At 40.2% G+C, this 12,039-nt stretch overlaps 1 protein-coding gene across 2 annotated transcripts in view; it reads right to left on the bottom strand.

Annotated features, from left to right (window-relative positions):
* LMBRD1 (LMBR1 domain containing 1) overlaps positions 1-12,039 on the bottom strand; it is a 191,730-nt gene that overhangs the window by 46,566 nt on the left and 133,125 nt on the right. The window lies entirely within an intron of this gene.

Raw genomic sequence — 12,039 nt, 5'->3', positions numbered from 1 at the left:
AAGGTAAGAAACTGCTTTTACTGAGTAAAAACATAGAGTCATGCTGGGAAATGTGTGTCTTCCATAGTTGAAATTTCTTCTTTTTCTGTCAAACCAAACGGAAGAGAAAGATAGTTTCGAAAGAGAGAAGCAAAAAATCCCCCAGGGAAATTACTTTAACAATGAAATTGGGAAAGGTTGAGATAACAGACAGCTACCACGTTGAGAAAAGCTACTCAGGGTTGTTCATCTTTGATTCCTATGAAACCATATTTTTTACACAGAAAATTTACACCTTAAGTAGCATAGATGAAAAAGTAGAGGTTCAGTTTTTACAGCGTTAGGAGAAAGAAGAAAAAGATTAAGACTGAGAAGAATTAATGATAAGACAGAAAATTAATTCATTATATTTTGTTATTTACATGCCTTTACATTTTACTGTATTTAGTTGCCTTGGCCATAATATACTATGTAATTCTGCCCTAGCCATAATATACTATGTAAGTTTTAAAATTTATTTTCTTCAGTTTTTTGGGGGTATAATTGGCAGAAATCATATATAAGATTTATGTTTTGATATATGTATCCATTATGAAATGATTACCACAATCAAGCTAATTAATGTATCTATCACCTCACTGGGTTTTTTTGTATGTTTTCTGGTGAGAATACTTACAAGCTAGAAAATTTTAAGGATACATTATTATTAACTATAGTTACTAGGTCTCCAGAACATATTCATCTTATAACTGAGAGTTTGTACCCTTTGATTAATATCTATTTTTTCCACCCCTTCACCCCTGGTAACCACCCTTCTACTTTCTGTTTCTATGAGCTTTATACTACGTAATTTTAATTCCAAGTTTCAGGAAAAAAAAAATCATTGAATGGAAAAAGTTCTTTATTGGGCAGGGCCCATGCTTTATAGGTCTTTGTAGCTGTCCTCTTGTGTTCAATCAGCTTGCAGGAAATGCTACATGGGGAAAAATTCTTGGTTTTTATGTGTCTGTGTTTTTGGTATTATGAGACCTTGGAATGTTTTTGGTTTAACTACTTCTCTGGGAGGCTTATTCATTTGAATTCCAGAGACAGAACCAAGGGCCCAGGGTTCAATTCAAAAGCCTTCTTGGAGTATGGAGTATGTACTTGCAAATGTATACTACTACTGGGTGGGGAGAGTGGCCAACTTGAGTTTATATACCCTATCCAAAAGCATTCTAATTCATTTTAGCCTCCAACTTTGTGCTTTCCATTTTTTTTCAATTTTAGGCCTCCAACTTTGTGTTTGGAGTGGTTCTTGGTGATCTTGGTTGAGTGTCTACTAAGTTCTGGGTGCTGTAAATCCTTTTGATAATGCAACAGAGTAGGTAACGTGACTCAATTTCACAGATGAAGAGACAGACTTACAGAGCAAAATAACTTGCCAAAAATCACCCAGTTATTAAACAACCCATGTTAGATTTTGATATGGTCTGGCTGTGTACCGACACAAAACCTCACCTTGAATTGCAATCTGAATTGTAATTCCCAAGTGTTGAAGGAGGGATGTTGTTGGGAGTGACTAGATCATGGGGGCGGCTCCCCCATGTTGTTCTTGTGATAATGAGTTCTCAGGAGATCCGATGGTTTTATAAGGGTCTTTTCTCCCCTTCAGTTTGCACTTCTGTCTCCCACTGCCATGTGAAGAAGGTTAGGTTTGCTTCCCCTTCCACCATAATTTAAGTTTCATGAGGCCTTCCCAGCTGTGCAGAACTAGGAGTCAATTAAACCTCTTTTCTTTATAATTACCCTGTCTCAGGTATTTCTGCACAGCAGCATGAGGACAGACTAATACAGATTTTGACACAAGTAAGTCTTCTCTTTTTACTTTTACCACGCTATTGAGGGTAGTGAGCTTATTGGAGGTGTATGAGGAAACAGATGCTTATGTACTAAATTGCAAATTTTAGCCTGTGAAGTGACAGTAAATGTTTCATTCCATTTTACTTTTTGTACTCTGCAATGATGGTATGTGTACAACTTTTTAATTCATTCCTAAAAAAAAACTGTACAAATGTTAGTTGTGAATTCATAATGTTCCCATTAAAAACTGAAGAGAAAGCTTTCATTCTGTATGTTAAACTGAGAAACAAAACTGGTAGATGAAGAATACACTGTAGTCTTTTCAAGGCAGCAATGTGAAAAAGGTGGAACACAATAGCTTGTTCTTGGTAATTAAATGCTCTGACTGCTTCTATGCTGGAAATAATTGTAATGTGTTATTCTTGCATTTCATTATTTGGAGTTTTGAAATACAGTTTGAAGAAAAGATCATTAATAAAATAGAGATGATTATAACCATGATTTACATTATAAAACCCTTTTTTTTAGTCTCAAAAATATTTACTCTGTAGGGTTTTTAATGTTCTGGGCTCTCATAATACAACTAAGTGCTTGCTTTTTGACTTATAGTTACTTAACCTAGGGGTTAAGGTACAGGAAGACAAGCAATGACAGCAATGTAAAAGGAGGTTAAGGTGCATTTCTGAAAGGGTTTGAAGCCCTGATGATTAAAGGGCATAATAAATATTGAGTTTACCACTTCACAGGCACTATACTAAGTATTTTATACTAATTTAGTGCCCTCAATAATCCCATGAACAGGTTAGTGTTATTATTGCAATTTTACAGATGAGGAAACTGTGGCACAGAGAGAAAAACTCCTTGTACTCAACAACTATTTTTAACCCTGAAGGCTCACTTATAATTCTCTTTAACCAAAAGAAATAGGTCACAAATGTCAAAGGTGAAGGTCACTTAGAGATCAGCTTGTCCATCACTTCAACTGGGTTCCATATGAGATATGTGATGAATGGTCCCCAAATAAATTTGAAGATTGGTACACATTCTGCTCACTCACTTTCTTGTTCAGCCACAATTTCTGAGTTGTTTGAATTATTTTACAAGTTCGTATCACCTTTAAACTCAGAATAGAAGTTGTTTAGCCTTTAAAAAATTATGGAATGTGCTAAAAGCATTTGAAAAGAGTTCTTTCTTATTTTTTTATTGTTTTTTATTTTTATTTTTTGAGATGGAGTTTCGCTTTTGTTATTCAGGCTGGAGTGTAATGGCGCAATCTCAGCTCACCGCAACCTCCGCCTCCTGGGTTCAGGCAATTCTCCTGCCTCAGCCTCCTGAGTAGCTGGGAATACAGGCATGCGCCACCATGCCCAGCTAATTTTTTGTATTTTTAGTAGAGATGGGGTTTCACCATGTTGACCAGGATGGTCTCGATCTCTTGACCTCGTGATCCATCTCCCTTCTAAGTTTATGTTTGTCTTTAGCCTACTTGTCTTTCTTCCACCAAACTCCAACTACCTTAAGCAAAGTGATTAATGAAATAATTCAGAATAATTCAGGGGGTGGCATACAACAGCCAGGAGACCAAATCTCAGCGGTTAAAAAATTTTTTTAAAGAGTTGTGAAAAGGAAAAAAAAATGTGACAGGGTTCTTATATGGTCTTGAAAAGCCCATTTACTATCTGGCCCTTCATATAAAAAGTTTGCCAACCTCTAAAATAATCAAACATTCTGAAATAATAAGTATAACGTAAGGTTTTACTTTGACAATGTAAACGTGAAAATGTTTTCTCCATTCCACTAATGATTAATTTACAGAACAATTAAATGACAACTTAGAATATTTACTAGTGACGTAACTAAGAATATTTAGCTTTGGTGTGAACTTCATTTTGCAAACTTAGGCATGCAAGATATAGAATTTATTTATTATAGACTTGTTTCTCATACCACTTAGGGAGCAGAAACTTAATGTCAGTTCATTTGGGGTTTCCCTCTTTCCCAGGGCTGAGTCTCCTTTTGAGGGAGACATCTGGTTCCCATGTTTCACGTGTTTGTACTGCTGACACAGGCCCTACTCTTGTTCCTGGGCTTCCCATCTGTCTTACCTCTTATGCAGCAGCCCTGCTACCCAGTCACACAACCCACTAGTCACATAGCCTCTAGTCACACAGCCCTTTCAGGAGGTTTCCCCACTCACCAAAGCCAGATTCTTTCTGCTTAGATAATTTATTGCCTGTAATTTGGTTAGCATTTGCTTATCTCAAGAATTCTGAGCCTTTCCTGAGCTCAAGAGAGTATCACTTGTAGCTTCACTGCATTTATAGCATTTGTGACATTATAATTTTCTATTTATGAGTTTATTTGCCCCCTGGCTTCTAAACACCTTTGAAAATAGGCACCATTTTGTGTTTTCATTTGTTTCTCCATTTTATAGCAGCTTCTGATACATACGAGGCACTCAAGTTTTGGTTCAAGTGAATGAGTCAGTAAATTCATTACAGAAGTCTTTTAAGGCTTGATTATAGTTTTGTCAGCATTTGAGCTATTCTATGCATCAGGAATAAACTTACATTTCCTTTAAATTACTCTTTTAGTGGGAAGACTGGTCTTCCCTTACATCAATGGAGATTTTGTGTGTGTATAAATATTTATTTATACATACACACTTCAGGTTTTCAAAAAGCTTCAGGTAAATAGAGTAGAAAGTAGAACTTGAACTGGTAAGGACAGTAGATATTGTAAGACCGGTTGCCTCGCCGGGAGCTCGGATGCACACACTGGCCCCTTTTTTCCAAAAGCTCAGACATGCTCGGGCATGTTCCCTTCTCCCCTTCTTGCACAGCCTGGCCTTCCCTTGAAGAACCCAGTATGCAAGTGGGGTCTTGTGATTCTGGCCAATAGCAGCCAAGTCTTTCTAACCAATGGCAGCCGAGTCTTTCTAGCCAATAGCAGCCAAGTAATTCTAACCAATGGCAGCCAAGTCCTGTGTGCAAACAAAGGCTTGTAACCTTGCCCAACAGTAGTCCCGCTCTCCCGCAACCAATCGAGCTCCTTCACTTCCTATAAAACCCCACGTCTGAGAGGAGTCCGTGCGACTTCCCTGGCCCCTTCCCGGACCACAGAACCTCGCCCGAGAGCTGAATAAATTGGATTCTCATTTTCTCACACGGACCTCAGTTTCCTCATTTTGACTCGGCAATATACCTTACAGATATCAAGTTTGGTAGTGCTTTTCATCAAATATTAGAATAAGGTTCAGAACAAGGTCCAGAATCTAGTATCTCATAGATGCTCCTGGGGAGCCACTCGATGAACTCTATACAAGTAAAAAAAATAATTTCTTTTAGATACAAATTTTGTTTTGGTCAACAGAAACATCACCTCTTGATGTGGAAATATGGTACTCTGAGTACTTCCTAATTTCCTCAAATGTTAACTTTGTCATCTGCTCATCTGCTATCAAAAATGTCTTCTAGGGAAACAGAAGACATTGCTTTACACACGTACTTGTCAGGGAACTTGACTTAAGCACTATCCAGCAGCTTCAGTGTAGAGCTGAAGCAGATAGGAGCCTATGGGGGAACCACACAGAAAACTGTATTCCTGACCATAAGCTTAGTTCTCCAGAGAAATGCTATCCTATCCCTAGGTTATAAGTTAATCTTTGTTTATTGGCTTTTTTGTACAAAGAAAATGTTCAAATTCCCTGTGAAATCACAGGTGAAGATTATGAGTGGTATTAGAAGTGTTTCTGGAGAGATCTAAGATGGCCAGTTAGGAGCAGCTCAGGATTCCAGGTCCGAGTGAAAGCACAGAGGGTGAGTGGACGCCACATTTCCAGATGGATTTTTGCTGCCCACAGACCAGGAGATTCCCAGGCGGAGGAGCCCCACGGGTCGCCAAGGCGGCTGTTTTGCCGGCGCGGCTGTTTTGCCTGCACCCCAGCACAGCGGTTCCCAGTGCAGAGTAAACGAGACTGTGTCCCCTCTTAGCCAGCAAGGGGAACTGAAACAGGGAGCCAGGCCAGGAGATTCCCGGGCAAAAAAGCACCACGAATCTCAGAGCCGCAGTTTCAGCCAGAGCAGTGGGTCGCCGCACGGGAAATCACACAGATCCCGGCGCCTATTCAACAGGTGACCAGATCGCTTGGTAGAGAGCCGACCGTTCAACTAAAAAACAAAAGGCTCTGAAGCAGGGAGCCAGGTGATCAGGCCTGGCTGGTCCCACCCCCACAAAAACAAAAATAAAAACAAAAAAACAGCAATTGAGAACGCTCTGGGTTGAGACTTTCACAGCAAGCACAGCTGAACCCGGGACAGTCCAGCTCTGTGGGTGAGGGGCGTCCGCCATTATGGAGGCACTCTACCACTACAGAGACAGTCTGCCATTCCTGGGGCAGCCTGCAGTTGCCGAGTCAACCCGCTGTTGCCAAGGCAACCCGCCATTACAGAGAGAGTCTGTCATTACAGAGGCAGGCGACTGTTCCTGAGGCAGTTCTAACTACACCCATATAAACAGGACTGCAGGGAAGTTTCACACGGCAGCTGGGCGGAGCCCACAGGAGCTCAGCAAAGCCTCCGCAGGCTGAGAGTGACTAGGCTGCCTCCTTGTGGGCAGGGCAGCCCTGAAGAAAAAAAAAAAAGGCAGCAGCACAGTGGAAACTCAAAAAACCCTAACTCCCTGGGACAGAATACTTGGGGAAAAAAAAGGGGGTTTATGAGTCCTGCTGCTGCAGACTTAAATTTACCGGCCCAGCAGCTCTGAATGAACAATGGGGCTCGCAGCTCAGCACCTGATATAATATAAAGGATAGACTGTTTCCTCAAGCAGCTCCCTGACCCCCGTGTATCCAAAGAGTCACCTCATAAAGGAGAGCTCAGACTGACATTTGACAGGTATCCTTCTGGGACAAAACAGAAGAAGGAACTGGTAGCAACCTTTACTGTTCGGCAGCTGCTGCAAGTGATCCCCAGTCAAGCAGGGCCTGGAGTGGACCTCAGCAGTCCTACAGCAGAGAGCCCAGACAGTTAAAAGGAAAACTAAGAAACAGAAATAACTTCATCAACAACAAACAGGACGTTCACTCAGAGACCCAATCAGAAAGTCAACAACTACAAAGCCGACAGGTGGATAAATGCACAAAGATGGGAAGAAACCAGCGCAAAAAGGATGAAAACACCAAAAACCAGAACACCTCTCCTCCTACAAGGGATCACAACCCCTCACCAGCAAGGGAACAAGACTGGACGGAGAATGAGTGTGATGAAATGACAGAATCAGCCTTCAGAAAGTGGGTAATAAGAAACTTCTGTGAGCTAAAAGAACATGTTCTAACCCAATGCAAACAAACAAAGAACCTTGAAAAAAGATTTGACGAAATGCTAACGAGAATGGACAACTTAGAGAGGAATATAAGTGAATTGATGGAGCTAAAAAACACAACACGAGAACTTCGTGAAGCATGCACAAGTTTCAACAGCCGAACTGACCAAGCAAAAGAAAGGATATCAGAGGTCGAAGATCAACTCAATGAAATAAAACGAGAAGGCAAGATTAGAGAAAACAGGGTAAAAAGGAATGAACAAAGTCAACAAGAAATATGGGACTATGTGAAAAGACCTAGTCTACGTTTGATAGGTGTACCTGAATGCGACGAAGAGAATGAATCTAAGCTGGAAAATACTCTTCAGGATATTATCCAGGAAAACTTCTCCAACCTAGCAAGGCAGGCCAATATTCAAGTCCAAGAAATACAGAGAACACCACAAAGATATTCCTCAAGAAGAGCAACCCCAAGGCACATAATCGTCAGATTCACCAGGGTTGAAATGAAGGAGAAAATACTAAGGGCAGCCAGAGAGAAAGGTCGGGTTACCCACAAAGGGAAGCCCATCAGACTCACAGCAGATCTCTCAGCAGAAACCCTACAAGCCAGAAGAGAGTGGGGGCTGATATTCAACATCCTTAAAGAAAAGAACTTTCTACCCAGAATTTCATATCCAGCCAAACTAAGCTTCATAAGTGAAGGAAAAATAAAATCCTTTGTGAACAAGCAAGTACTCAGAGATTTCATCACCACCAGACCTGCTTTACAAGAGCTCCTGAAAGAGGCACTACACATAGAAAAGAACAACAAGTACCAGCCACTCCAAAAACACACCAAATTGTAAAGAGCTTCAACACAATGAAGAATCTGCATCAACCAACGGGGAAAACAGCCAGCTAGCATCAAAATGGCAGGATCAAATTCACAAATAACAATATTAACCCTAAATGTAAATGGACTAAATGCCCCAATCAAAAGACACAGACTGGCAAATTGGATAAAAAGCCAAAACCCATCAGTGTGCTGTATCCAGGAAACCCATCTCACATGCAAGGATACACAAAGGCTCAAAATAAAGGGATGGAGGAAGATTTACCAAGCAAATGGAGAACAAAAAAAGCAGGAGTTGCAATTCTCATCTCTGATAAAATAGACTTTAAAGCAACAAAGATCAAAAGAGACAAAGAAGGACATTACACAATGGTAAAAGGATCAATGCAACAAGAAGAGCTAACGATCCTAAATATATATGCACCCAATACAGGAGCACCCAGATACATAAGGCAAGTTCTTAATGACTTACAAAGAGACTTAGACTCCCACACAATAATAGTGGGAGATTTCAACACACCATTATCAATATTAGACAGATCAATGAGACAGAAAATTAACAAGGATATCCAGGACTTGAACTCAGACCTGGAACAGGCAAACCTAATAGACATTTACAGAAGTCTCCACCCCAAATCCACAGAATATACATTCTTCTCAGCACCACATCACACCTACTCTAAAATTGACCACATAATTGGAAGTAAATCACTCCTCAGCAAATGCAAAAGAACGGAAACCATAACAAACAGTCTCTCAGACCACAGTGCAATCAAGTTAGAACTCAGAATTCAGAAACCAACCCAGAACCGCACAGCTTCATGGAAAATGAACAACTTTCTCTTGAATGTTGACTGGATAAATAATGAAATGAAGGCAGAAATAAAGATGTTCTTCAAAACCAACGAGAACGAAGACACCACATACCAGAATCTCTGGGACACATTTAAAGCAGTCTCTAGAGGAAAATATATAGCAATAAGTGCCCACATGAGAAGCAAGGAGAGATCTAAAATTAACACTCCATTGCCAAAATTGAAAGAGCTAGAGGAGCAAGATCAAAAAAACTCAAAACCTAGCAGAAGACAAGAAATAACTAAGATCAGAGGAGAATTGGAGGAGATAGAGACACGAAAAACCCTTCAAAAAATCAATAAATCCAGGAGCTGGTTTTTTGAAAAGATCAACAAAATAGACAGATCACTAGCCAGACTAATAAAAAAGAAAAGAGAGAATAACCAAATAGATGCAATAAAAAATGATAAAGGGGATATCACCACAGATGCCACAGAAATTCAAACCATCATCAGAGATTATTACAAACAACTCTATGCACATAAACTAGAAAACCTGGAAGAAATGGATAAATTCCTGGACAGTTGCCTCCTCCCAAGCCTAAACCAGGAAGAAGTCGAAACCCTGAATAGACCAATAACAAGGTCTGAAGTCGAGGCAGCAATTAAGAGCCTACCACCCAAAAAAAGCCCAGGTCCAGATGGGTTCACAGCTGAATTCTACCAGACATACAAAGAGGAACTGGTACCATTCCTTCTGAAACTATTCCAAATAATCCAAAAAGAGGGAATCCTTCCCAAATCATTTTATGAGACCAACATCATCCTGATACCAAAACCCGGGAGAGACTCAACAAGAAAAGAAAACTACAGGCCAATATCCATGATGAACATAGATGCAAAAATCTTCAATAAAATACTGGCAAGCCGATTGCAACAGCACATCAAAAAGTTTATCCACCATGATCAAGTAGGATTCATCCTGGGGATGCAAGGCTGGTTCAGCATACGCAAGTCTATAAATATAATTCACCATATAAACAGAACCAAAGACAAAAACCATATGACTATCTCAATTGATGCAGAGAAGGCCTTCGACAAAATTCAACCGCCCTTTATGCTAAAAACCCTCAATAAACTAGGTATCGATGGAACGTATCTCAAAATAATAAAAGCTATTTACGACAAACCAAGAGCCAATATCATACTGAATGGGCAAAAACTGGCAGCATTCCCTTTGAAATCTAGCACTAGACAAGGATGCCCTCTCTCACCACTCCTATTCAATATAGTACTGGAAGTTCTAGCCAGAGCAATCAGGCAAGAAAAAGAAATAAAGGGTATTCAATTAGGAAAGGAGGAAGTCAAACTGTCTCTATTTGCAGACGACATGATTGTATATCTAGAAGACCCTATCACCTCAGCCCAAAATCTCCTGAAACTGATAAGCAACTTCAACAAAGTCTCAGGATACAAAATCAATGTGCAAAAATCACAAGCATTCCTATACACCAATAACAGACTTAAAGAGAGCCAAATCAAGAATGAACTGCTATTCACAATTGCTACAAAGAGAATAAAATACCTAGGAATACAACTAACAAGGAACGTAAAGGACCTCTTCAAGGAGAACTACAAACCACTGCTCAACGAAATCAGAGAGGACACAAACAGATGGAGAAACATTCCATGTTCATGGTTAGGAAGAATCAATATCGTGAAAATGGCCATACTGCCCAAAGTAATTTACAGATTCAACGCTATCCCAATCAAGCTACCAATGACCTTCTCCACAGAACTGGAAAAAACCACCTTAAACTTCATATGGAACCAAAAGTGAGCCCGCATAGCCAAGTCAATTCTAAGCAAAAAGAACAAAGCGGGAGGCATCACACTACTGGACATCAAACTATACTACAAGGCTATAGTAATCAAAACAGCATGGTACTGGTACCAAAACAGAGATATAGACCAATGGAACAGAACAGAGGCCTCGGAGGAAACACAACATATCTACAACCATCCGATCTTTGACAAACCTGATAAAAACAAGCAATGGGGAAAGGATTCCCTGTTTAATAAGTGGTGTTGGGAAAACTGGCTAGCCATATGCAGAAAGCAGAAACTGGACCCCTTCCTGACACCTTACACTAAAATTAACTCCAGATGGATTAAAGACTTAAACATAAGACCTAACACCATAAAAACCCTAGAAGAAAACCTAGGCAAAACCATTCAGGACATAGGCGTAGGCAAGGACTTCATGGCCAAAACACCAAAAGCATTGGCAACAAAAACCAAAATAGACAAATGGGACCTAATCAAACTCCACAGCTTCTGCATGGCAAAAGAAACAGTCATTAGAGTGAATCGGCAACCAACAGAATGGGAAAAAAAATTTTGCAGCCTACCCATCTGACAAAGGGCTGATATCCAGAATTTACAACGAACTAAAACAGATTTACAAGAAAAAAACAAACAAGCCCATTCAAAAGTGGGCAAAGGATATGAACAGATACTTTACAAAAGAAGACATACATGAGGCCAACAAGCATATGAAAAAATGCTCATCATCACTGGTCATTAGAGAAATGCAAATCAAAACTACATTGAGATATCATCTCACACCAGTTAGAACGGTGATCATTAAAAAATCTAGAGACAACAGATGCTGGAGAGGATGTGGAGAAATAGGAACACTTTTACACTGTTGGTGGGAGTGTAAATTAGTTCAACCACTGTGGAAAACAGTGTGGCGATTCCTCAAGGATCTAGAAATAGAAATTCCATTTGACCCAGCAATCCCATTACTGGGTATATATCCAAAAAATTATAAATTGTTCTTCTATTCACAGGCACACGAATGTTTATTGCAGCATAGTTTACAATAGCAAAGACCTGGAACCAACCCAAATGCCCATCGATGATAGACTGGACAGCGAAAATGTGGCACATATACACCATGGAATATTATGCAGCCATCAAAAACGATGAGTTCGCGTCCTTTGTAGGGACATGGATGAACCTGGAAACCATCATTCTCAGCAAACTGACACAAGAACACAAAATCAAACACCGCATGTTCTCACTCATAGATGGATGTTGAACAATGGGAACACACGAACACAGGGAGGGGAGCACTATACACTGGGGTCTGTTTTGGGGGGGGACAGAGGGGGGTGGGGAGTTGGGGAGAGATAGCATGGGGAGAAATGCCACATATAGGTGAAGGGGAGGAAGGCAGCAAATCATACTGCCACGTATGCA

This window comes from Aotus nancymaae, unplaced genomic scaffold, assembly GCF_030222135.1.
Source record: "Aotus nancymaae isolate 86718 unplaced genomic scaffold, 86718_ANA_hifiasm-v0.15.2.pri h1tg000040l, whole genome shotgun sequence".
NCBI classification, from domain to species: Eukaryota; Metazoa; Chordata; class Mammalia; order Primates; family Aotidae; genus Aotus; species Aotus nancymaae.
Note: the sequence above shows the minus strand (reverse complement) of the source record. Positions and strands in the feature narration are given on the sequence as shown.